Here is a 25,141-nt window from a genome sequence, read left to right as displayed (position 1 = left end):
AGGAGGGGATGGGTAATGTAGTCAGTGTTTCGTGCATAAGAAATTACTTGTTATAGAAAATTTTTAATCTTAAAAATCAAATAAAAATAAAATTTCTATGAGAGTTGGTTAATTGTCCTCAAACTCCAACCCAGTGTGCAAATGCACTTTTTAGTGTTAAAAAAAATTGTTATTTTCTTTTTTTTTTCAGTATGGGGTAAAATCAAAGCGTTTCAGACTCCGATGGATGTTTCGAAAGCCCCTGAACTGACCTTCCCGAGGCCCACGCCAGAGGACAGGGCAGACAGAAGCCAGAGCGCAAGTGCAGCCTCGGCGACAGGGACTGGGTTTTAAACGTGTTCTTTTCCGTTTCATTGCTCTTGGAGAACTTGACGTAACTGATCAAAAAATGGCTTTCCTTATTTTTTGTGAAACTAGTGATTGGTGATTACGTTATGTATTCATTCATTGGTTTGCTTGTTCATTCAGTAAGTTTGCAGAGCACGTGCCACACGCCCAGTCCCGCTCCGGTGCTGGGCGGGCAGCGCTGTCTGGAGACTGGATGATCCGTTCAGGTGGGCACACCTGGACGGCCAGGTGGGGTGAGTGCCGTGAAGCTGGGGGTGGGGCAGCAGTGATGACAGTGGTGCTAGTTTGGAAGGTGGCCCCTCGAAGGCCTGCCTGGTGTTTTTATTTCTGTGGTGTTGTTGTAATGTCTCCATTTTCCTTTCTTGTTTCATTTACTTGTGTTCTGTCTCTTTCCTTCTTGGTGAGCCTGGCCAGAGGTTGGTCAGTTTTGTTTATATTTTACTCTTTCAAAAAACCAGCTCTTGGCTTGACAGATTTTTTCTATTTTTTAGAATCTCTATTTGATTGACTTCCTCCCTGATCTTTATCATTTCTTTCCTTCTGCTGACCTTAGGTCTGGTTTGTTCTTCTTCTGCTAATTCCTTCAGGTGGCAGGTTCGGCTGTTTATCTGAGATTGCTCCTGTTTTCTGAGGAAAGCCTGTATCACTGTGAATTTCCCTCGTAGGACTGCTTTTGCTGCTTTCCATAGATTTTGTGTGGTTGTATTTTCATTGTCATTCGTCTCAAAGTATTTTTAAATTTTCTTCTTTTATTTTATCATTGACCATTGGTTTTTTAGTAGCATGTTGTTTCGTCTCCATGCTGTCATTTTTCTCTCATTTGTTTTTCTGTGGTTGATTTCTAGTTTCATGGTATTGTGGTTGGAAAAGATGCTTGGAAACATTTCTATCCTCTTAACTTTGTTGAGGTTTCTTTTGTGCCCAAGTATGTGGTCTGTCCTAGAGAATGTTCCATGAGAACTCGAAAAGAATGTATATTCTGTTTTTTGGGGATGTAATGTCATAAAATACCAACCAAGTCCAACTGTTCTATTGTGTCCGTTAGTATCTCTGTTGCCTTACTGATTTTCTGCCTGGGAGACCTGTCCAATGCTGTTAGTGGGGTGCTAGCATCTCCTACTGTTATTATATTCCCATAAATCTCTCCCTTTCTGTCTGCTAGTATTTGTTTTATATATGAAGGCCTTCTTGAGAAGGGACATTTAAAGTGGATCCTTGAGGAGAAGTAAGGGCAGGATGCAATGTCTACGTGGGGGATGGGAAAGACACGCAGGATGGTCCCTAGAAATTGACATTTTTGTGACTTTCTTTTGGACGAATGGGTCGAATTAGCCAAGAGCATTAAAAAAAAGAAGAATTCTTTGGAGGGGGATTAGGTTTGTTTATTTATTTAACGGAGGCACTGGGGATTGAACCCAGCACCTCGTGCATGCTAAGCACACACTCCACCACTGAGCTGTACCCTCCCGCCTTCAAGAACATTTTTAAAATTAGACATTACTATGTACTCTTAGGTTATAAAAATGAAAACAATCTCATCCTGATGCAGAATTAGAAAGATCCATGGAAGGGGATAAGTGGCAAATAAAGTCTCATATGTAGAACATGATAAGTTGGCCTTTGAATCCTTTGAATTTTGTTTAAAAAACTTCATTCTGCCCTTTGTTTTCTGTCCCATCATGTGACATCACAGACACCTTTCTGTGGCGCCAGCATGAGTGAGCAGACGTCCCCGGGGGACGGACACAGCAGAGGCCCGTCCCCGGGGGACTGCCTGGGGGCGGCAGCTTTCCACAGGGACCTACACGCTGCTGTCCACACCTCTGTGCTGCGTGTGCAGCAGGGGTTACTGGGAGGCGTGTTCTGTCGAGGAAGGCCCCTCTGTCTGCACCCTGAGATAAGCCTCTCTAGCCTGGTCCCCACTGGGCTCACCCCATCTCCCTTTAGCTCTGGGACCTGTACTTGGGCTGCTGGAGTGTGAGTTTCAGGGATAGGCCCTCCTTTTCCTGTTTCTCAGGCTTGTGGTCATGAAAAGCTGGCTGGTCCCCCTGCTGCGATGCTGGGCGGGCAGGTGCTCTTGTGGGTGGGTGGGTGGGTGGGGGCTGGTTGATTCCCACAGAGCTTGGAGGTGAGGGCAACTTTGAATGAGAACCACACTTGACTGACCAAGTATTCTTTACTTATCTGCCTCAAACAGAAACTGAAACCACATTTACATTGAAATCCTCACAATCTGGGGGGCCCAGGGAAAAGGAGGCCCTTAACCTGGTACTCAGAAGGCAGGCAGGGGACATTGAGGAAAGGCAGGATCTGCCCAATATGCCAAAGTCCCACAACAGAAAAAGAAGAAGAGCGGGTGTTCCCAGACGACCCCATTCAGGACCAAAGGGGCTCCTCAACCTGGGACCACCAGTGGAGTTGAGGAATCAGGAGAACATTTAAAATTATACCGCAACTAGGACAGCTTGGCTGCAGTGAACTGGCTGTCTTCCAGCGTATCTGAGGAACGCTACAGCATGATCTGGTCAGGTCATTCCGCTTAAGGGAATTGCCTGGCCAGGCGCAGTTACGAGTGTGCTTTCAAACTCTTTTCCCCTTGGGCACCCTCAGTCATGTCACCTGAAATAAAACCACACAGCCTGAGAGCTGTGGGCTAAGTTTTACTGGGGGCAAAATGAGGGCTCTAGCCCGGGAGACGGCATCTCAGACAGCTCTGAGGAGCCGCTCCGAACAGGCGGGGGGCTCAGGGTATGTATGGCTTCAGTGATGGGGGGATGTGCTGCCAAGCACACGTTCAGGCAGAGGCTGCTGTTTGCCACCAGGAGCAGACGTCACTGTCAATGGTTTTAGTGCTTCTCTAGAGATGAGGAGATGGGAGAATTTGGGCTGATAAAATCTCCTGAAAATATCTGACTCTCTGAAGGCCTGTTCTGCCAGTTTCCCCAGAACACAGAGCGCCTCCTTCCTGGCCCCGCCCTGGCCTCCCCCCGCCCCCCCCCCCCCCCCCCCGTCGGTGTTGGAGGTCCGTGATTCAATCCCAGCAGAGGGAGATGGTAAGCGCCAGTGGGATCCAATCCTTGGAGAGGCAGGTGGCAAGTGCCAGTTTTTAGTTGGCAGTCACAAATGGTCTTTCTACTAAATCACAGAATCAGAGCTGTTTAGAGCAAAGTGAGCCCTCAGAACCATGTTTATCTCCCTGCACTTTCCTGGAACTCCTGGCCACCGTCTACACCGCTGAGCACACACTTCCCACAGTGCTCGGTGCCCCAGAGCCTGAGCCTCCCGGTCCCCTTGTGCTGCTGCACCCCCCTCATCCCTGTCTGCAGTGCCAGGGGCAGCACCTCCCCGACCCCCAGTAACTTCGTCTCATTTAACTCGGAGTCTCACCTCCACCGGCTCTCCTCCTCTGTCTGTGGCGACCCTCTCGGATCCCAGCCGGGAACCGCTGCTCTCTGGGCCCCTGGTCCCTGCCCCACAGGCCAGCACGTCTGAGATGAGAACTTCTTTTCTTTAAAGTGTCTGAGTTGGGAAAGAGCCCCACTAAAGCTTTCAGCATGAGGTCAGGCTGTGTTCTGGGTCCAGGGTCACCACCGTAAAACTCACCTCTGAATCATGGAACGTTGTACTCGAATCCGCTCTGAAAGTTACCCTGGGATGCAAGGTGCACTTTTGCTCTGGGACGGCATGCTGTGGGGTCCACGTCCACATGTTGATGTCTGTCCCCCACTCCCACCCCCCTGAGGTGGTTCTAAGTCCCCTTGTGTTCCAGTGGGTCTGTCTCGTCCATGCTTGTTGGGGATGGTCAGCAGAGGCCGCTGTGTTTTTCTGCTTTTTGCCACAAAGTGGATGCTGGACCGCAGGCTCTGGGACAAGCCCACAGCACAGAGCTGAGCTGCCGGGATGCTGTCCCGCGTGGAGGCCAGAGGGCAGGAGGCTGCACTTTGGGTTCTGCTGGAGACAAAGCAGCGTGTGCTCTGAAGAAAGCTGCCTGGAGCTTCCTCTGCAAATGCCAAGCTCCACTCCCCCGCCACATCACCGTCCGGGACTCAGCCCAGCATCCTGGTGCAGATCACATCCCTAGTGCACTCCGATTCACTTACTTTGCAGTGTGCTTGGAAACGATAAGAAATAAGAAGGTTCCTGTGTGCTCGGGGCTGGTTGCTGGGAAGGACTAGGAGGTGGGGGTCTCACGTCACCCCATGAGTCACGGCTCACCCACTGTGACACTGTGTGATTCCAGAAAGTCCCACGCATGTGGGTGAGGCTCCCCCTGTGGGAGGGTCGAGGGCAAACTATATATTTATCTGTATTTAATTGAGAATCTGTGACATATTTTACCATAAACCCTTGCATTGTTTCTATTAATTTTTTGATAGAAGAAACTAAAATGATACTGACTGTGGAAGAAATCTCAGGAAATTGAAGGAGAGTGTCGTGTGACTGTGAGGAAGGCTTCCTACTCCCCCGGGTGCAACACCAGGGAGACGAGAGAACAGGAATGAAGGTACACACGTCTCTTCCTGGAAAGTGGAAAAGTCACACAGCTTCTCGACCAGGAAACGGTGTTCTTTTCTGTTGATACATCCCTGTGTCTAACCAGCCTCCCACCCGCCGCCCTGCCTTCAGCCCGGACCCCTGCCTAATCCCGCAGCACACGCCTGGGCTCCTCGGGGAACGAGCCTCGTGGGCCCGGGTGTTCGTGCCTTTAGTTTCCCCTTGTGTTGAAGAGCGCACACAGAGAGGATTTATGCTGCTCACATTTATAGGGGATTAAATATTAATCCTAAGCAACAGTCATTCTTACTTCAAAACTGTGTGTCCTTATTGAGCTTTGATCGCAAAGCACAGACGAGCTGTCGGGTTTGCTGCCTGTGGACCGCGGGAGCTGTTTTAGGAACAGCACAGCCTAAGAGGCTGTGAAGCTGCGTCTGGAGCGGAAAACAGCTTTTCACTGTGTCATAATGTGAGTAACTTGGAACCATCTACAAAATTTCCTGCATTCAAGACACTGATGCTCACTGTCCCGAGGCTGGAGCGGTCCTGCGGGACTGTCCACCAGGCCAGTGGCCCTGTGGGTCACAGAGATGGAGGGCACACAACGAGACCATCAGCAGGACGGTCCAGAGCCCTGGGCACTCGGCCACCCCGGTGAACAAAGGCTGCTCCAAGGAGAATGTGAACTTGGAGCCAGAGCAAGTGCTGGGTACCAGACATCTGGGGAGCAGACCCTCTACCCTGATGCAGCTGGAGCCCGACCTGCAGCCCGGCGGCCGCCCGGGGCCAGGACCACTTCCTGTGCTGGGTGGACGGCATGCAGGTGCAGCAGGCCCCTTCTGCCGACGCCTCAACGTTTCATTGTTCATCACTGCACATTCGGGCTGCTGGTAAGGGGGACCAACGTTCAGCCCCGAGCCTCAATTCTCCCGCATCATTGCCACAATTTAGAAGGAGAGGAGGCGCTTTGTGGAACGAAGACATTTGGATCGGTTCTCCTGCTTAAACTCGCATTTCTCACTTTCTCCTCAAAAGTATCTCTGCTAGTGTATCACGTGTTTTGCTATCAAAGGACAGCTTTATGTCTTCAAGAACACCTGCAAAGAGGTTCTTACCGCATACTGCACACTGAAAGCTTGATAGTAAACACATTTTTTGGAGTCAGTTGGGATGAGGAATTCTGACATCTTCAGTTCCCTGCATAGGTGACATATTCCACTGACTTTGCACTTACTACATTCAAACGACACATTTGAAAATTTTTAATTGTCATTTAAGTTTGTGAAATCATAAGCTGGCTAGTGTGTGTGATATGTGAAGAGGGCGTGTCCCTTTAAGACTGGGAGACAGTTTAGAATCAATCCATGGTTTTCTGGTTTTCCGAGATGGGGTGGGCTGGTCAGGAGCAGCACTCCCATGGCCGAGAAGATCAGGATCCCAGCCTGGTGGCCGCCATGGATTTGGGGAGGTGACGTGTCCGCTTGTGGCTGAGAGAAGGGGTCTTCCCGAGACTGAGTTTGGGGCCGAGGACGCCGAGATGTTAAAGAAATTGGAAGGAAGTGCCTTTTCCAGGGTTACAGAATGATAAACTCAAGCCAACTTCCAAATGAAACGTCAGTAAAACCCAAGTGAGACAGGAAGGACGGAGCGACGAGGTCACTCGCTGGTCTTTGCTGTTGATACATCTGATGATTATCTTCCATCAGGAAACAAACGCTTTTCACCTCTCAGTTTTTTCCTACCAGGGTTGAAATATCCCTTTTTAAAAAACTCTTCTTTTTCACTGAAGTGTGGTGGACTTACAGTGTTAGTCTCGGGTGCACAGCGCGGTGATTCAGGCACACATATGCGTACAGACGTGTGTGTTTGCAGATTCTGTTCCATTACGGCTCATTACAAGGGAGTGAGTATAGTTCCCTGTGCTGGACACCTGTTTTATATGTAAGAACGTGTATCTGTTAATCCCAAGCTCCTAATCCATCTTCTCATTCTTATGTTTACAGAAAGTGCGAGGTTTATGAATAAACACATTTCTGTTTATACACAAGGGCCATCACGACTGAGTTCCAGTTTGTCTTTGTAAACCTGCCCCCTCCCGCAAGTTCTCTGTCTTATGAGAGCCGCTGACTTCGTCCTGACTCAGCCTTAATCCTCATCTTGATAAAGACCCCGGTTCCCTTCAGATAGAAAGGAGGGGCAGTCAGCTGGGGCCGGGCTTCGGGAGGACGCCTCGCGCGCTCAGGGAACTTTGTTTTCCTGGTTCGTTTTGTTTCCAGTTGCCTGAGCTCCGGGAACGGCAGGAGTGCCATCCTCCCCGACGTCTTCCCTCCTGGACCTTCACGCGCCCACAGGCTGTGCGCTGACAAATGTCTCTCGTTGGAAGCCCAGAGCTTGAGAGCTGGAAAATCACCTTTTCGAGCTGTTCGGGGAAGGCGTCTGGAGCAGGGGCACAGCACGTCTGCCTCTCCAGGGGCTGGGCCCTCGGGGTGGTCCCCGGTCCCCAAGCTTCGCCTGCTGCGGGTGTTAGAAAAGTGTCCATTCAACGCTGCAGACAGATGGTCCGTTTTGGTTTTTCAGGCAGGTGTCTACTCAGCTGGTGCTGATCACAGAGCCGAGAGCTCCTAAGGTTCCCTCCGAGACAGCCCCGACCACGTCCGAGGCCGTGCCGCCAGCCAGTCGGTTATGCGTATGTGTTATGCTGACTTTCTATGAATTGAAGCGTTTTCTTCAGGTCACCAAGGGGAGACCACGCGTGGCCCACTCGGGCCTCTTTGTTCCGTGGTTTCCAGACACTGAGACGGCCTTTCTGTGGGTCAATTTTGTAAGCGCTGAGGAGGGTGGGACCAGCTGTGATAAGGTGTCCCATCCTGCAGGGGAGGGGGCGGCCTGCACCCCTCCCTGCCTCGGGCTGGCTCCTGATGGGCCTTCTTCTGCCGCCTCAGGATGCCAAGGAGCCAGCGGAGACGGGCCACGCAGAAGATGGCAGGGCCGGGCCGGACCCCGAGACGGCAGCAGGGCCAAGGAGGTGCTGGTGGGTGGGGTCGACTTAGAGTCACCGGCCGTTACCCGACGGTGCCCGGGAGACCTGGCACTAGGCCTGCCCCGCCTCCTCTTCCCGCAGGACTGTTTCAGTAGAGCTTTGTCTCGGCTCCAGTGTTCTGCTTCCTTCCACAAGGGGTTCTCCCCCCGCAGCTTAACGTCCCGATGGCTGAGCGGAGCCACGGGTCTCAGCTTAACTTCCCTGATACAAGAGAGGGCACAAGAATGTAAACACTGTTAAAAAAAAATCAGAAATAGTCTCATCAAATTCCAGAACTCTGTCAGCATCCACGCCTGACGCCTTGGGAGAGGGTCTGTTTCTCTCTGCTCTGTTTCCACAAAAGCCCCCAGGCACCCCCCGCCCAGGGCCCCTAGCACGGGAGTAGTTCCTGATGGACCCGGCTTAGCAGAGACGGACAAAGGTCTCTGGTTCCCTCGAGTCCACCTGCTGCGAGCTGCATTTGCAGGCCAGGCTCCGGCCTGGCCCGGCCGTGGCCTCTGACCGTTGTCTGTGCTCTCTCCCCGGCACAGCGGCTGCAGCAGCATGTCTCCGGGCTCCGGGAGCAGGTTAGGAGACAGGAGGCTTGCTGCGTAGCCGCTCCCAGCCAGCTCTAGGCCCAGATCGACGTGCTGACGAGGCAGAGCCTGGAGCTGCGGGAGGGGCTGAGAGTCTCCAAGCTCTGGTGCCTGGAGACCAAGAGGGGCTCAGGGGCTCCGTGCACGTGGGCAGCAGCCGGGCACTCGGGTATCGAAGGCTGCTGTCTGCTTCCACGTAGCATCCTTTATAGAGCCCTGTGCATGTCACTGGGGCTCTGGGCCACCTGCCCCTCCAGGAGGCTGGGGACTTGCTCTCTCTAACCAACTCCACTTCCCATGAACAGTGAGTAACAGAACCCAACGGATCAGGACGCCCACTGGAATCCAGCGGGTCTGGTCTGCAGACATCGGCTGACCCTGCAGAGGGCGCTTCCTGGGGTTTTCGTGGGCTGGCCGGGGCTTTCCACCCCTGCTGACTATGATGACCCAGAGATGGGTCTGTTACCAAGCCCATCGGTAGCCATGTGGCTGGTGAGCCCAGACCGGGATTTGGACCCAGCTCTCTGACCCCGGGACCAGCTCACAGGACCTCAGAGATGCCCCATCTAGGCGTCGGGTGGCTGATGACGTAGAGCCCATCCTGCCTCCTCCCAGACTTCGAGTCCGTATTCTCACCCTGCGGCAGCATGGCTAGACGCGTGGTCCGGCTTCCACGTCTGGGTGGCGGGGCTGCGAGGGGGCTGCGGAGATTGTGGGGGAGGCTGGGCTTTACTGGCCGGTCTGCAGTCTGTTTCCTGCAAATGCATCCAAATCGTTGAATCATCAAAGTTATAGGCCAGACGCCGGCATGAAGCCTTGCAAACACCCTGTGGATGTGAGTGGGGGGTACTTTCTAGCGGATTAAGGGCAGCGCTAACAAGTCTGACCCGCACTCACCGCGTGGACTTGCAAGTCTATGGTGCAAGGAGTTAGTTAGGACACTCCTGAGGCGGCAGGATGATTCTCTGTCTGTCTCTTAGTCTGAACTCTGGTACTTGGTGGATTTCCAGACGCCCGCCGGGTCTGTGCTCAGTGCCCGCCACAGGGCTGCAGGGGTATTCGAAAGGACAGTACCTGCTCTCAGAAGGACACACCTGATTTGAAGGAAACAGGACACGTATATGGTAAGTGTGTGGACACAATTTCATTTTTATTTATTGGGGGGGCAGATAATTAGATTTCTTTATTCATTTTTAATGGAGGTCCTGGGGATTGAACCTAGGACCTTGTGCATGCTAAACACGTGCTCTACCACTGAGCCGTACCCTCCCCCTTGGACACAGCTTTAGGGACAGAAGATCAGAAAGTCAGTGATACCAGGAGCACACGACACACCAGAGATGAAAGCCTGGACCAGCGTCTCCCCTCCCCGCCCACCTCCCCTCCCCTGAGCTCAGAAGCCCGCCCTCCACGGGAAGGGTCCGGCTGTTGTAGAGTTTGCTTTAGAGCAGGGAAGCTCCAGATTCTGCACTCCAAGTCTCTGATGAATTGTGAGAGACGACACCAGAAACGTGATCACTTTGTCTTCCTTCTTTGCTACTTTCTCAGTCGAAGACACTTGACGCAAGGCAATGAATCTGGGTTGAGTTTATGGTGTGGCCTTTGGGAAGCTGGGATATTTTCTTTTATTATTTTTCATTGGTTTCTGGCCACCTTTTTTTTTTTTTTAATTGAAGTGCAGTCAGTTACAAGGTGTCAGTTTCTGGTGTACAGCACAGTGTCCCCGTTATGTGTTTATGTATATGCATACACATATATTCATTTTCATTAAAGGTTATTACAAGATATTGAACGTAGTTCCCTGTGCTATACAGAAGAAACTTGCTTTTTAAAAAAATCTACTATTATAGATAATGGCTAACATTTGTAAATCTCAAACTCCCAAATTTATCTGTTCCCACGCCCTTTCCCTGGTAACCGTAAGACTGCTTACTATGTCTGCGAGTCTGTTTCTGTTTTGTAGAGGAGCTCATAGTGTCCTTTTCTTCTTCTTTTTTTGTTTTTAGATCTCAAATGTGAGTGATCTCATATGGTATTTTTCTTTCTCTTTCTGGCTTCCTTCACTTAGAATGACGATCTCCAGTCCATCCATGTTGCTGCAAATGGCATTATTTCATTCTTTTTTATGGCTGAGTAGGATTCCATTGTACACGTAAATCACATCTTTATCCAGTCATCTGTCGATGGACATTTGGGTTGTTTCTGTCTTGGTATTGAACACTGGGGTGCATGTGTCTTTTTGAATTGTGTTTTTCTCTGGCTATACCCCAGGAGTGGGATTGCTGGATCATGACATTGCTTACATGTGGAATCCAAAAAAAAGGATACAAATGAACTTATCTACAAAACAGAAATAAACTCACAGACATAGAAAACAAACTTGTAGTTACCAAGGGCGGAAAGGGGTGAGAAGGGATAAACTGGGAATTCAAAATCTGCGCATCTTGGGGGGCAATGGAAGTGCTGGCTGTCTTGATTGTGGTGGTGGCTTCATGGGTGTGTGCAGCCATCAAAATCCATCAAGTTGTGCATCTGGGATCTGTGTAGTTTACTGTGCAGGAACCAGACCACAATAAAGGCGCTAAACAAACAAACAAAGCAACATTACCCTGCTTGGGACATTAGCATCTTGACAGGACGTGGAGAGGTGGCTTACCTGACATCTTTCACCACCCCCCCAAGACTGGTCCTCCCTGCTGGGGAACCAAGAGGCCCAGAAGAGCATCCTTTGCTGCCTCCATGGTCATCTGTGCCACCAGCCAGTTTGCAGCTGGACCGTGATTAATAACTGCACACACACAGTTGCACAGGTGGACATGGGCAGTTTGCTCAACAGACTAGGAAGTCTTGAAGGCGAGGTGGGAGGACCCGGGGGGCAGAGGACCTCGCTCTGCGCTGCTGCGTCTGCGGGGCCCCACACATCTGTGAGATCTGCTTACACTCAGTGCCCATGGGATCTGTTTCAACCTGGCCTGACAGCTGGGCCTCCGTGACCCCTCACCTGTGGTCCTGAGGTGGCTGGAGCACGTGCACCAAGGAGACCTTAACTCTGCCCTGGGGGAATTTGGCGAGTGGGTGCCACGCCTTCACACTGCCTTCCAGGATCCAGAGTGACTTCAGTGTCACAGGAATGCCCCCTATTTCTTCAGCATTCCTTCTAGAAGATTCTGATCAAGATTTCCTGTTTCCTCTTTTGTTGGTTCCCTCTAACCCTGAGTCAGAGAGAAACAGAATCCAGTTTTAAAATAAAATAAGAACCTTCACTTTCAATGCAAGACATTTCCAGTCCCCCGAAGATTTCTCAGAACCAAACATCCCAGCCCACTTCCCAGACTCCCTTAGTGAGCAGTTTCTGCAGCTGCTCGGTCCCTGGCCCTCCGGCTGGACAGCAGGCTCGGGCTTCTCGGGTCTGAGTCCGCGTCCCTTTCTGGGCTGCCGGCTCCGCCAGCTTGTAGTTTGGGGTATGAGGACAAGGAAGAGCCCCGACACCCCACGCCTGGTTTTCCTGGGGTCCCGAGCTGGGCGGCCTCCGCTCCTCCTCTCAGTGTCTTCCTCTGTCTGGCTCACTCCTGCTCGCGGGGTTTCCAGCGGTATTTTGCGGGGGAAGAAGGAACACACGCCCATTCCATCCTCCCGGACGTGCAGGCCGAGTGTTTCTAGAGAACGACCAGATGCCGCCTCGTGGCCCCCTGGCCTCGCGTTCTGTCTGCTCTGCCCCAGCAGGACTGTCTGTGTTCTCTCCTCCCCGTCCCTTAGCGTCTGTGCACCGGATACAAATTTTATGCACAGAGGTTTCCTGTCACTCTGGAAACTCTTACATCAGCACATTATTATTTCAGTTGAATTGGCCCGTAAGACTCGTACTGCCCAGACTTGGCCTGTTCTTCCTGACGGATGGCTCAAGGCGATTCCTACCCTAAAAACTTCAGAAGCACAAATAAGATCACCTTTCCTTAATAACACATGCTTTCCTCACCTCCGTTAAGACTCACCTTCACATCTAAGGAGTCATCAGAACCTGGCTCACAAAAAAGGAGTATTTAAAACAAACACTGAGGGACAGTGAGATCTAATCTCTGGTTTTCCAGTGACGGAGGTCGCAGGACTCGGTCTCACTAGGACCCCGGGCACTTGTGGAAAAGATGTTCCTTTATTTGCCAGACAGTGTAAGGTAGGAGTTTGCTGACAGGTGAGATCAGAGCCACCCTGATGCGCTTGTGTGCTTGGCTCCTCTAATCTTTCCTGGGACGAGGTGGCACTAAATGCATGGATGCTGAAAACAGGCAACGAGCAAGGAGACATCACCGCCTCATGCCTCAGCTTGCTGGAATGTTTTTCTCTCTTCATTTGTTTTCGGAATCATCCAGATATCGTAGTAAAATTCTATTAGCCGTTTAGAAGCGCGTCCACGTGCACCCTAATCACGCTGAGGGATCGCGTTCTTGGCGTGGGTGGTCATCTCGTCCCTGACTTTTGCATCACCCACTAGGCGTCGCCACTCACAAAAATCCAGTCTCACCTTGCTTTAAGTTTTTGCTTTAACTTTTTTTTGTGGTCAAAACAAGCATAAAATAAAATTGGCCCCTTGCGACATTTAGCACCTCTGTCTCATTCTGGAACATTCACAGTGCTGTGCAACCATCATGACTATCACCACCATCTAGTCCCAGAACAGTTTTGTCACCCCCAGAGGAAACCCTGTCCCTATTTGCTGTCGTTTCCCATCCCCCCTCGAGCTCCTGGAAACCACCAATCTGCTTCCTGTTTCTGTGGATTCGCCGGTTCTGGGCGTGCCATGTGAGTGCAATGGTGCGACAGGGGAGCTTTCTGTCTGGCTTCTTAGCATGCGGTTTGCAGTGAATCCTGGATCTTCTGTGTCCTTCCTGTCTGGGAGGAACGGAGCACACCTGGATCTGGGAGGTTCTGACGCTGCATGCTGGGACAGTCAGCTAACAGTCACAAGGCCGGCGGAAAGGGAGCGAGCTCCTCGCACCGGGTCTGACTTGAGGCCCGGGATCTGTATACAAATAACGGAGTCATTTGTGTGTTTGGAGGAGGGGGAGGTTTTCAGCACTTCACTTTACTCTAGACGGCTGATCATTCTGTTGACAAAAATAATTTTGAACAAAATGTCGTCTATTAAAAAGCAAAAAGTTAACCCCTGGTCTCTTACACTGTTCTCACCTAATAATTCTTGTAAGATGTGGTAATAGTCTCACTCACATTAAAAATGCACAACGCAATTGTCATGAAGCACGTCCAAGAGCAGGCGCGGGGTGAGTGGGGCCTCCCAGGAGAGCTGAGCCGCCAGGCCGGGAGGGCGCCGCGCCCACCCCTGAGCTGGCCCTGCCGCGGCGGAGGTGGTGAACTTGTGTCCAGACCCACGTCTTTGGCCCCAGTGACGTCACTGAGGCTGGGAACAGGTTGCTGCCTTCCCTGAGGTAGACACCTGCGGTTTTCAAAAAGAAAGTTCCTGTCTTTGTTTTTTTTCCTGCCACTTGGGGACGCTGCTTCTGCGTGAGTTCCTGGAGGCCCGGACGATTCTTCTGGCGTTGAATCCGTCCGCAGCAGCTCTGAAAGCAGCTTCACTGAAGGGGAGACGAGCACGAAGCCGCCCGCTCGGGGTCCGGGGCGGCGCTGCCGGCGGGCGGGGCGCGCGGGGAGATGCTGGCCGCGTGGCTGCAGGACCCCACGCGCCGCCTGCGGGGCCCGGCGCCTGGCGGGGGGACCTGCCCGCGGGCCGCGGTTCGGCTCGGGGCGGCTCTCGCCGGCTCTCGTCGACAGAAGCAGGCCCGTCCTCCCGCTGGTCGGTTCTCTAGGCTGGGAGCCCCGTTCGTTCTCAGGGCGCGTTCGTCCCGCTTTCTTCTCAGCAGATGCCTCCTTACCCAGCGTTCTGCTCGGGAGCGCAGGACAGACCCGCAGGCGTGGCCGCATCCGCCGCCGCGCGCAACGCAGCGGCTGCGAGCTGCAGTCGCAGCCCTGCTGCGTCCCTTCCTCTCTGTCCGCAGACCGCGGGGGAGACCCAGCTCAGCGGTGTCGCGGGCAGGCTTTCTCCTCACCGGTCCATCCGTCCAACAGTCCAGGGGCGGGGCCGGGCCGAGGCTGACCTCCAACAGCCAGGGCTTCACGAGGTCACCAGCAAAACATCAAACCCAAAGAGCTCGAAGCAGCTGGCCGCGCAGGGGCCCGAGGGAGCGATGGCGCGGAAGCCGAGAGGCCCCCCTGTGGCGGGTTCTCCGCCACGGAAGCAGGCCGTCCACGTCCCAGCTCCGCAGGGCCCGCCTGCCCCCGCGGCCGCCCCCCTGCCTCTCGGGCGTCTCACACGCGGCCCGGCTTTCGGCCGCTGATGCAGACACGGATGCGGCGGCCACGCCTGCGCCGGCCGCAAGGAGAGGGCTGCAGACACCGGCCTGTGCTGCGCGCGGCGGCACAGAGCAGAGCTTTCACGTCGCTGCCAACGACAGTCCCTCTGCCTCGAGGTGCTCCCGCCGCTCGCGCGCCAGCGGCCGCCTGGGGCCCGGCACCCGCTTCCCGTGAAGTGCGCGGCCTCGGGCACGACGAGCGGCGGGGCGAGCTCGTCGGGGGGGCTGCACGGCCTCGTCATGAGCTTCGGGTCGTGGCCGGGGGTCCTTCCTGGTGAGCCGGCTGGTGCCGGGCGCTGGTGACGCTGAGGTGCTCCGTCACCGGGAGGAGCACGCCCTCCAGTCCTCCACGTTTTGCTCTCGGTGATCAAGCTTGCCCCCCCCCCCCCCCCGGCGCCAGGAGGACACTGCACCACTGCCAGCGTGGTCGCGTCAGCTCGGAACGCCAGGGGTTTCAAGACGGCCCCTGCGGGGTCATCGTCCGCCTTCAGATAAGGTTTCCTTTTCTGAAAATTGATGATCAGAAAAGCGTTAGAGGGCGGGCCGAGAGGTCACAACCTAGTGGGGCTTTCGCTGGAAAGGCTTCACGTCTGCGGTCAGCTGTTTTGTTTGCTTTGCTGCTGGACGTGTGGCCCCGTCGGTTACCTGCCTCTGTTCACAAACACTCCGTCTCTGCTCCCCGTGCACCTCCAGCCCGCCTCCCCTCTCTGGTTATTTCCTTCTGTGAGAGCCTGTTAAATGTGTCTGCAGGGATGCCGTCAACACTCTCAGGGGCCAGTCTCTTGCGGACCCGTAACTGTAGTGAGTCCATTATTTTGACCAAAAAAAGTCCAATTTTGTGCAGCTAAATGAATCTGAACATGTGCCAAGCGCTTGAAACGATGGTGTTGTGTGACCAGCAAGGGTCTCACGGGCCTGAGAAGTCCTAGGAGCAAGGGCGTGGCCCCTGTGATGGCCTCTGGGTTCCCACCTTATACCCCCAGGGCCCGGAGCTGTTTCAGTGGCCAGAGGCCTGGTTTATGCAGATGTGTGGGAATTTGCCAGAAAGAGCTGAGAAGGAAAATTTGAGTTTTTAAAAACTCACTCTGCAATACCAATGGTTATCTGAGGATTGTTCTGACATCCTGCAAGGCCAACAGGAAATGCAGAGTCAACATTTTTATGAACTTTCAAAGAAAGAAAACAAGATCTTTTGGGAGAAAAATTAAAACTGATGACAAAGCCTGACTTTTCATTACGACCTAGGAAAAAAAGGTAAAACTCGTCAAAGCCTCTGAGGGAAAGCACGGACACTCCAAGGTCCTCAAGTGACAAACGCATCAAAAGCCCCACGTTCAGGCAGTTTGCCTTGTCTCTGTGATGGTGTTTGTACTGTCCGTGCATAATTTACCACACAGGTGACATCAGTAACGCATTGGATGGAAATTCTGGGGTGTTGGGGAGAGTCTGACTGATATAAAAGGAATAAATTGTGACGTATACTGTGCTTTCAGGGAAGCCAGTTTGGACAAGAAAGAAAGGAAGGAAGGAAGGAAGGAAGCACAGATGGTGGTGGGGGTGGGAGGGAGGGAGAGACGGAGACCTCCCTTGCTCACCCACCTCCTTCTCCTCACTTGACACGGGGAGGAGTTGGCGGGGGCGGGAGGGGGGAAGGAGGCAGTCTGTTGCCGAGTGACCTCGTTTCGAAATCTGAAGCTGCCTGCAGAGTGTGGGTTGCCTCTGATACTGAAGGTGTTAACAGGCTAGGTCGGCGGCTCCAAAGGAGGTTCCGGGAGAGCTGTGAACAAAGCAGCATCAGCAAAGTGCCCCGGCGCCTTCTGCGTTGTTACTGCTTTGACCGGGGACGTACAGGATTTATAAATCTGTCATGGCTGTTAAGAAGATTCAATCTTTGCCACTTATTGTGACGTTTTCAAACTGTGTTCCCTGGAATTAACACGTATATCAAGCAGTGTGTGTGTGTGTGTGTGCGCGTGTGCATGCATGGCAGGGAAGCGGGTGGGGGAGGCTGGGTCACATGATTATGGAGGCAGGATTGCACAGAGTTGAAAGATTTCTTCTCTTTGTTTCCAAGAAACAGGCCACGTTTCCCCAAGTTCATTTGATCATGACACACTCTTAACGTGTGTGTGACATCAGTTTCACAAAACCAGCTAAGAAACGCGGAGTCCGGTAGACCAGATGAAACGTTGTCCCATTTCTGGCACCTTCCACCTGCTCCCACCTGGGGAGTAGACCTATCAGAGGCTCAAAAAGAGAAGGTGGGGTGAAAACAGGGCCTGTTTCCTCTGGAATCAGTGCTCAGAGACCAGGGGCTCGCCTTCCCCGGCTCTGCCTGAGCAAAAGCAGAAGTCCCGGCAGGTGCCGCAGCCTGGCTTCCCTACCCCCGTGGAGCCGAGAAGGCCAGCAGGTCATCCTGGGGGGGCTGGGGGGAGGGGGGGTGTCTGAGGAGATGCAAGTCCTGGAGGGCTGGTCCCACAGGGCACCCACTGACCTTGGACTCTATTTCAACTAAGTGTCCCTTTTCCTGTTCAATTTCATTAAGAAACCAAATATGTAATTGAGAGTTTTTTCCTTCTCCATAAAAGTTCTCCTGGACCTACCTGAAATGTCTTTATTCTGCCTGGTTCCCACTGACGGGCGCTGACAAGAGCAAGTAGTTTAGGTGTGTGTAGGGTGCATGTGGAGGGACCGAAGACAGGCTGGGGACAGCCTGAGGCCGTTGTGTCGGGGAGGGCGCCAGGACTCTGTCTGGGGAGGAAGGATGCAGGCAGTGATGGCTGAGGTGGGCGGGGCCAGCAAGGACCCTTCCCCTTCCCGGGAGGGGACGCAGGACTGGGTTCCCACCTCCCTGGCCTGGAAAGGAGAAAATGCTACTTTTAAAGTGGACTGACTGCAGATTTCCCCGTTACTCTAGGTGTGGCATCACCTTTGCCTGCAGGGCAAAGTTGCCCGCATGGGAATAAATAAAAGCAGAGCCCCTTCCACGTGCATTTCTGTTCTGAAGCAGCAGGACTCGGCCCCCCAGGGTCAGTGAGTCACACCGGCTCCTCTCCCAAGAGACTCCCTCGTGGGTGAGACGATGCTGTATGTGGAGTTCCCTAACAACTTGTTTCCTTGCTGGTCTGAGCTGTGGGGGAGGTCCTCGCGGCTAGAAGGGGGCATGGTGACATGGGAACGACGCTCATGGCTGAGGCAGGACCTAGCGAGGCTGAGCTTCTGCTCAAGGTGTGGCCAGTGGTCCGTGAATCATGGAAGGAACATCCACGAATACATGGTGTTTCACCCTTCGTGTCCCAGGCTCGTAGTTTTTCCTCATTTCAACCACGAGTAAACAATACTGAAAACACAGAATACATAGAAGTTTCTTATTCATGGCTCATTTCTGCCTAAAATGCCCTTCCCTTTTTATAACATCCCACTACCTTAGTCAGGAACCAGGAGACAGTGGCTAACTCTACCTTCTTGGTTTGGAACCCAAAATTCAGTGGAAAATTCTACTTCTAAATAAAATAAGCATCACAAAATTTATCATTTTACCAGATAAACCCTAGATCTTTACAGCTCTTCCCAAGTGGCCAAGTGCTTAAGTCAGTAACCACACACACACACACACACACACACACACACACACACACACACACACACACACACATTTTAGTATGTGGATTTCTAGGCTGTAATACATAAGATGTATTAGTGGGAAATTGACTAGATGACTGACAATAAAATGAAATTAATTAAAGATACAAAAACCATAAAATTATAGTAGTCTGGGGTATTTTATTGCACAGCCAAAGAGTCCTGGCTATTTCCTGAAGGCATCCATTTATATTAATTGATGCTTATAATAATTTAAAATATTAAATTGAACTCTCTGTGCTCAGACTAAAAAGGCAAAGAAATGCATCACGTGACACACATGCAAAATACAAATATACATATACATATAAAGACACAAAAATGTAGTATGAAATTATTAATTATTTAAATATATTTGCCGCTTATCCAGGACAGAAGCGGAAATACTTGTCAAATCAACAGCCTGAACTTTTACAGTTTTCTAAGTTTGAACGTAGATGGCTCAGCCTGGTTGGAGGAGCTGTCACAGGGCCTACAGTTGTGCTGAAAAGAAGCCAAAAACGTTCTCTTTGAACTTGGAGCGCTTCATCTGGAAGCACAGTTCTCAGCCCCACTGGGCAGACACACTGATGTGTCACGATTGGTCCTGGAATGTGTTAAAGCGTAATCTTATTAACTGTGTGTAAAAAGCTCAAGTTTGCTGCAAAAACCATTGCGGATACCCAGTCATACTGATGGCGTCAAGATCTCCGGCGGATATTTCCATCTCTCTCTCAGGTGCGAGGCCTGGGGGAGGGGCTCTGCAAAGTGGGCCGTCCTTGACAGGTGAGTGCCCACAGACCTGCAGACACTGGGAATATTCCTTGTCGAGGGGCCTGATAGAGAAGGCGTACCTTGGGGGCATTCCCAGAGATCCAGGTCAGCCTCCAAGTAAAAATTCCCAGAAGGAAGCTGGGACCCACCGGACTCCTCCCGTGGTTACTGCCCGAAGGGAGAGGGGGTCCCCGGCCCCAAGGATGGAGCCCTGGTGCTGTGTCTCTGTGACTGGAGGAAGAGTCCTGCCCGGAATCCCCCTCAGCTCCAGGAGAAGAACTGAGCCCCAGGCACAGTCGCTGGGAGCTCTGGGCCTGAGGCCAAGCAGAGCGTCGGCCTGTCGTCAGCACCCGCAGCGGCACCTGCAGGTCACGGAGGCCGCCACCCTCTCTGTGTGTGCCCGATTCCGCTACTGCGAGCATCACCCACTGGAAGTTCCTCAGGCCAAAGCCCCACCTGGACGGAAACTAACAGCGCGCGGTGCCCCGGGCCCACCATGCACCCACGCCGCGCGTGAGCCAGAGCCCGCGGGGGCACAGACAACCTGGGAAGGTGCTGCCGGGGACACCCCGCCCAGACAAGTCACGTCCCGTGCCTTCCGACGGCCGTACCGCGGACGACTGCATCCGCGCACGAGCAGCCGCTGAGGACCATCCCGACTCTGGAAGCCGCTTCCAGACGTGTGATTAGGACGTTATCATAATTACAGGGTCTCCTGGGCTCTTGGAGTCTGGTTCAGCCCTGGCCGCACATTCTCCTGGCTTATGGAGGAAGCTTCTCTTTCCCATCCCCTGATGATCTTGTGGGGCCCACGGGGGGAGGGACGTCAGCCAAGACAGCATTTCTATCACTGCGGGAACCGTCATTCCCAGGGACACCCCTGCGGGCCCATTGCTTCTCCCGCAAGACTGATCCCGGCTCGAGAGTTACGTGGAGAACGGGCTCCCAGTGCCCGTCACGAGTTCTCACACCCTCTTCTTTTCAAAATAAACCCTCAAAAGAGAATTAGGAGTCAAGTTTTTTTTTTTTTTAATTCACACTTTACTTTTTAGCACCTTCATTGCTTAAAGGACAAACTACCCCTCCAGGCAAACTTCCCATTTGAATCGGGATCCAGCTAAAGTCTCAAACCATCTCATTAAATGTCAAGCCCTTCAGTCATCATAGAACTGAGAGGAAAGATTTGGGGGTCAGGGAGGGGACCCTCCTTGGGTGACCCTGAATCAGATGCTGCAAACCAAAAGAGGTACCACCGAAGCAGAGAACCAGTTTCTCTGAGAAACAGCGGTCAGTGCACATGACCAGTGCTCCTGCTGGCGGCTTACACGTGCACAAGATGAACGTAATAAGACTGCACGTTGCTATAAAAAGACGTTGATTTTTAGAATTTCAAAAAATGAAATCCAAAAATATTTTCCCTGCCTTTATTTGGAATGACTGAAGATTGACTTTACAAAGCCTGTATGTTCATGCATCTCTGGTGAAAATGTGATTTAACTTTTTTTTTTTAACTATTAACAGCCTCACCTTTAGTCATATTGCAAATATCTATTTTTTTAAAATGCCATTTGTTGTGAATGTAAAATTCATACACACAACTGATATTTCACACTGCTTAGCACAGAGATTTTCAAATTTAGGAGTTAGTTGTTTTAACATTTTTTTTTAAATGGAGGCACTGGGGATTAAATGCAGGACCTTGTGCGTGCTAAGCACGTGCTCTACCACTGAGCTGTACCCTCCTGCTGTTAAACATTTTTATCAAATGGGAGCAAACAGCAGCTGGAGGCCCTGGTATGAATTTTCCAGGAAGTGAAGCCAGTTTATGGAGAAGAGTCGGCTTCAGCCACCTGTCTCAGGATCGCCGTCGTCCTGCTCACTCTCCTTTTCTGACGCATAGTTTACAGCTTCCCGCTGTGGTTTCCAGTTTACATGAAACATAGAATGCTTCTCACATAAAAAAAATACCTGTATACATTTTGCCCTATTTTTTAAGTTGGCTGATTTAAAATAAGAGTTCTACACACACTCTATATGGTGCACCTAAACCTGATATCACACTGGAAATCAACTATACTTCAATAATAATTTTAAAAAACGGTTTCTGCATACTATCTACATGTTCTTTGGGGAAAAAGTCGGTATTGCCTTGAACCTGGGACAGTTTGTATTATTCTAGTCAGAGTCCCTGCGCCATTTTCGATGTTGATTATATGAAAAGGTATGTTTTATCATTAAAACCTTCAGTTTCCTGAGGGCAAGGCCACTTCCAATCACTCCTTGCCCCCAGAACCCCAGTTCCCGTGTCTCCTTTCTGTAAACACTGGCGAAGGGAACCGACTTGCAATGAAAACCCCAGCATAGTCCCAGGACTCACCAGGCTGAATCTGCTCTTTACAGACTAATACAAAAAGGCAGGGCTTTTGGCCTCTTTGAGAGCCTTTGGTCACTGCCTACGTCTGTCTGAGAGCCACCTGCTCAGCATGGCATCCAAGGCCACCAGCCCTGCTCAGCCCCAGGCCCCATCCCAGCCCCACCTCCCAGCCCCCGGAGGGGGTCAGGACGGTCAGCCTCTACGTTAAGCTCTGGTCCTCAGAAACCTTTGTCACCGACGTTGTGTTTATCCTGTTCGCCCTGGTGGGGCAGCAACCCAGCACACAGTAGGCCCTCTGAGTATTTTCTGGACTGACCGTGGTTGGAGCGATACATCCCCGCAGGGACAGGTGCAGCAGACTGGACAGTGACCGCAGGTCAGGGCGCGCACTCACCACTCCTGGCGGCCCTGGACCCCTGTGCTCTCGGGAAGGATGGGTCCAGGGACCAAGGCACCACCCATGGGGCCACCCACGGGGCTGCCCTCCAGCTCTGGGCATGACGTCCATAGGTGGCTCCCTGAATCAGGCTTGGTGTGAATGGAGGACGGCCTCCTGGTCGGGCCCGGATCCGAGGCTGGGGGTCGGGTACCCCCTCAGCAGCCGCAGAGCCCAGTGCACAGGGGCAGGGCTGGAAGCTGCCCTGCTGGCCGCTGAGCAATGCTGCTGCTCCCTCACAAAGGGGTCACCCCCTCAGGGGCAGGGCTGAGGGCCGGGACCCCGGTCAGGATGTGGACGCAGGGTTCCTCCATCTGTGCTCCAGGGGCTTACCTCTTTCCAGGGACCCGCACAGGCCACAGTCTTGGTGGCCCCACCAGCTACACACCTGGGGACTCAGAGAAGAGGCACTGGGCCCCTCCAGGGCATCCTGGGCCTTCCTTGGGCTTTTCTGTAGTGAAAACCTCAAAATATACCATTTCTACCCCAAAACAGTTGAGTTTCCAAAATGAATCTTGATTATTTGTTGAAGCCATGTTTCTACCAGAGAACCGGTTGGACCCACCCTCCAGCCAAGGCTGAACGCTTCCCTCCCACCCCACCGTCTCGCCCCGCCTTCCAGGGCGCAGGGGCCCCGCCTGTGGACTCCGCGGCCTGAACCCGTGAGAACCATCTGGCATTTCCAAGCCGGGAGCAGCTCGACAGCCTCTTTGCGCCCAGCCCATTCAGGTCCGGCGTGTTGCCACCTCTGCTGGAGGATGTTTACTGTTTCACCGTCATCTGCCTGATTACAGGCACTGTTACAGTCGCTCAGGACCAAATGAACCGCTCCATGTAACTGCACGCAAACCGCACGACACGCAGCCGCAGCTGTGGGCTCGCGGTAAAGGGGATGGGGACGGCGGTTTTCTAATTAGCAAACCGAGAACAAAAGGAATTCACTGTACGTGGCCTAGAGGACTTTTTCTTTTTCCGGTTGACGTGTTCGCTTGCCGTTAATTATGTATGGTTGTCCTCCAGCCCTACTTGCTGGTGAATTTTGTAAAAACTTAGTGTCATTAAATTCTTCCCCTGTCTTCAGACACATTGCACAAAGGGCGGGTCTGGCAAGGATTGCAGTGATGTGCACGGCAGGGGAGGCAATCCAGGTGTGAGTCAGGATATCCGGGTTTGCATCGTTTAGCTGAGCAATTTATACATCCTGAATTTGTTCAACAATTTTTCCATTTTTCCTTCAATCAGAAATGGATGCTTGAGCTTGAGCTTCCAAGACTTCAAGCTCAGTGCCTGCCTGGGCATCTGGGCTGCGAGAGGAGGCAGCGGTCCAGATGAGAGGCGGTTGCCAAGGGAACCTGAACAGTAAGGAAATGCGGGGAGCGCTGATTTGATGAAAATGATTGCTGTCTCCCAAAGGGAGCGCAAGGAGCAAGCATGTTTCTCTGAGCTGTTTCATGTCGAGCCTCCTTCTGATGGTTTCCCTGAATTTCCCACTGGGCTCAGTTCTCTCCTTGGCTTGCGACCCCCACAGGATCCAGGGCCCTCCTCAGACACGGAAAGGCTTCAGGACGGCTCAGTGCCTCCTGGTCAGCGACCACACGCAGTTTGGACTGTGTGGTCAGAAAAGTGACTCAGAGGTGCATCCACGAGCCAGGGCAGTGCTGACCCAGGACCACCTTCCGCCCCGACCCCAGGCTGCAGCTCACACAGTATGGGGTTCTCTCCCTCATCAGTTACGTGGACCTCGCAAGCGTCCGCTATTGACAGCACCAGTCTGACCTCAGCTTCGAGTGCGCACGCCTGCTCTTTGCGCCTGGACGGTTTCATCTGACGTGCCCTCCTCTGATCAGATCAGGAGGGGGTTGGATTCATGGCGATGTTTAAATCTAAAGTTTTGCTGGAGTCCTAGGAAACTCTGAACTCATGATAGAATTTTCACTGTTTTGTTACACCCCAGCCCCACCCAGGGGAGCACAGAGACCCACGCTTCCAGCAGCTGATAGGAGAGTAGTCCCGTTTCCCAAGCCCCAGAGAGGGAGGCGTGGAGAGCAGCACGATTACGGGAACTTGGAGCTCTTTCCTGGCCCCACCAGCAGCCAAGTGACCAAGCCTTTGCCGTTCACTGAAACCTGACACTGCAACCCGGTGCACTGGAAGGATGGTAAGTGTTCACTGAGAATGGGCTTTTATTGACTCGCACCATCACCTCACTACTGCTTGAAGGACTTAATGAACAGGGTATTTTAATAATAAACACCTTGAGAGAAATACGTGTAAGTGCATAAAACGAGTCTGTGGTTTTGGAAGCTGCTGTTCTTGGGGGAACTGATGTGAGCGGGTCCCCAGGGGTCCAGGTGGGTGGTGGTCTGTTTCCCGGTCTGGGTGCTGGCGACATGGGTGTGTTCCATTTGTGAACTGTACCAAATCATACACGGATAAATGTAAATTTCTGTCCTTATGTTACAATTCAATAAAAAGTTCCAAAACCTTAAGTGCATCTATCTCAGGTGAAAAAGGGCATTTAGGATCATGCCTCTCTCGCCTTCTAGTAGCTAACACCCCCAGCCAGGCGTCACGCAATCAGGTTCGCATCCCATGTCTTCAACTGCGCAGCTGTGGGGCCCGGGACACGCCAGAATCTTACTGACCTGTCTTGCATTTCTCATCAGTATCACCTGAGGAGCCTGAGCTAGACTCACCTAATGCCTTCCTTGCCCTGCCCAACCCCCAGTATTTCAGCTGGGTAATGATCCTTGACCCCCGCGCCGGGCTTTAGCAATGGCCTCTTTCCTGGAGAAACCCCTCCGGGAAGGGCTGATAATCCTCCCCGTCTACACCCCTCTACTTTCTCGGGCCCACTGAGTTCACGTCTTTACCCCCAGACTCCACTGAGCTGCTCTGGCCACGGACCCCAGCAACCTCACTGCTGCTAAGTCAGTGGCCCACCCTCCATCCTCACGTGACGTCACTCCCGGCCATCCTCGTTCACCTTACTGGTCACTTTTCCCAGCTCCTCCCCCTCATCTTGTTGTCTCAAAAGGAGCTGGGAAGAACCTCGGTCCTTGTCTTACCTGAAAGAGGAGAATTCAGACGGGAGACGAAAGCACTGTGTAATGAAAG

At 52.6% G+C, this 25,141-nt stretch overlaps 1 long non-coding RNA gene across 1 annotated transcript; it reads right to left on the bottom strand.

The window, feature by feature from the left end:
* Positions 1-9,162: 9,162 nt before the first annotated feature.
* On the bottom strand, positions 9,163-12,532 carry LOC116154482 (uncharacterized). The gene is made up of 3 exons (XR_004138433.2): positions 11,459-12,532; positions 9,355-9,551; positions 9,163-9,212 (listed from the first exon to the last, which is right to left on the bottom strand). It is a non-coding gene; the product is annotated as an uncharacterized LOC116154482 (long non-coding RNA).
* Between the last annotated feature and the right edge of the window lie 12,609 nt (positions 12,533-25,141).

This window comes from Camelus dromedarius, chromosome 6 (genome assembly GCF_036321535.1).
Source record: "Camelus dromedarius isolate mCamDro1 chromosome 6, mCamDro1.pat, whole genome shotgun sequence".
Lineage (NCBI taxonomy): Eukaryota > Metazoa > Chordata > Mammalia > Artiodactyla > Camelidae > Camelus > Camelus dromedarius.
The sequence above is the reverse complement of the archived record's forward strand: the minus strand, read 5'-3'. Positions and strand labels throughout refer to the sequence as shown.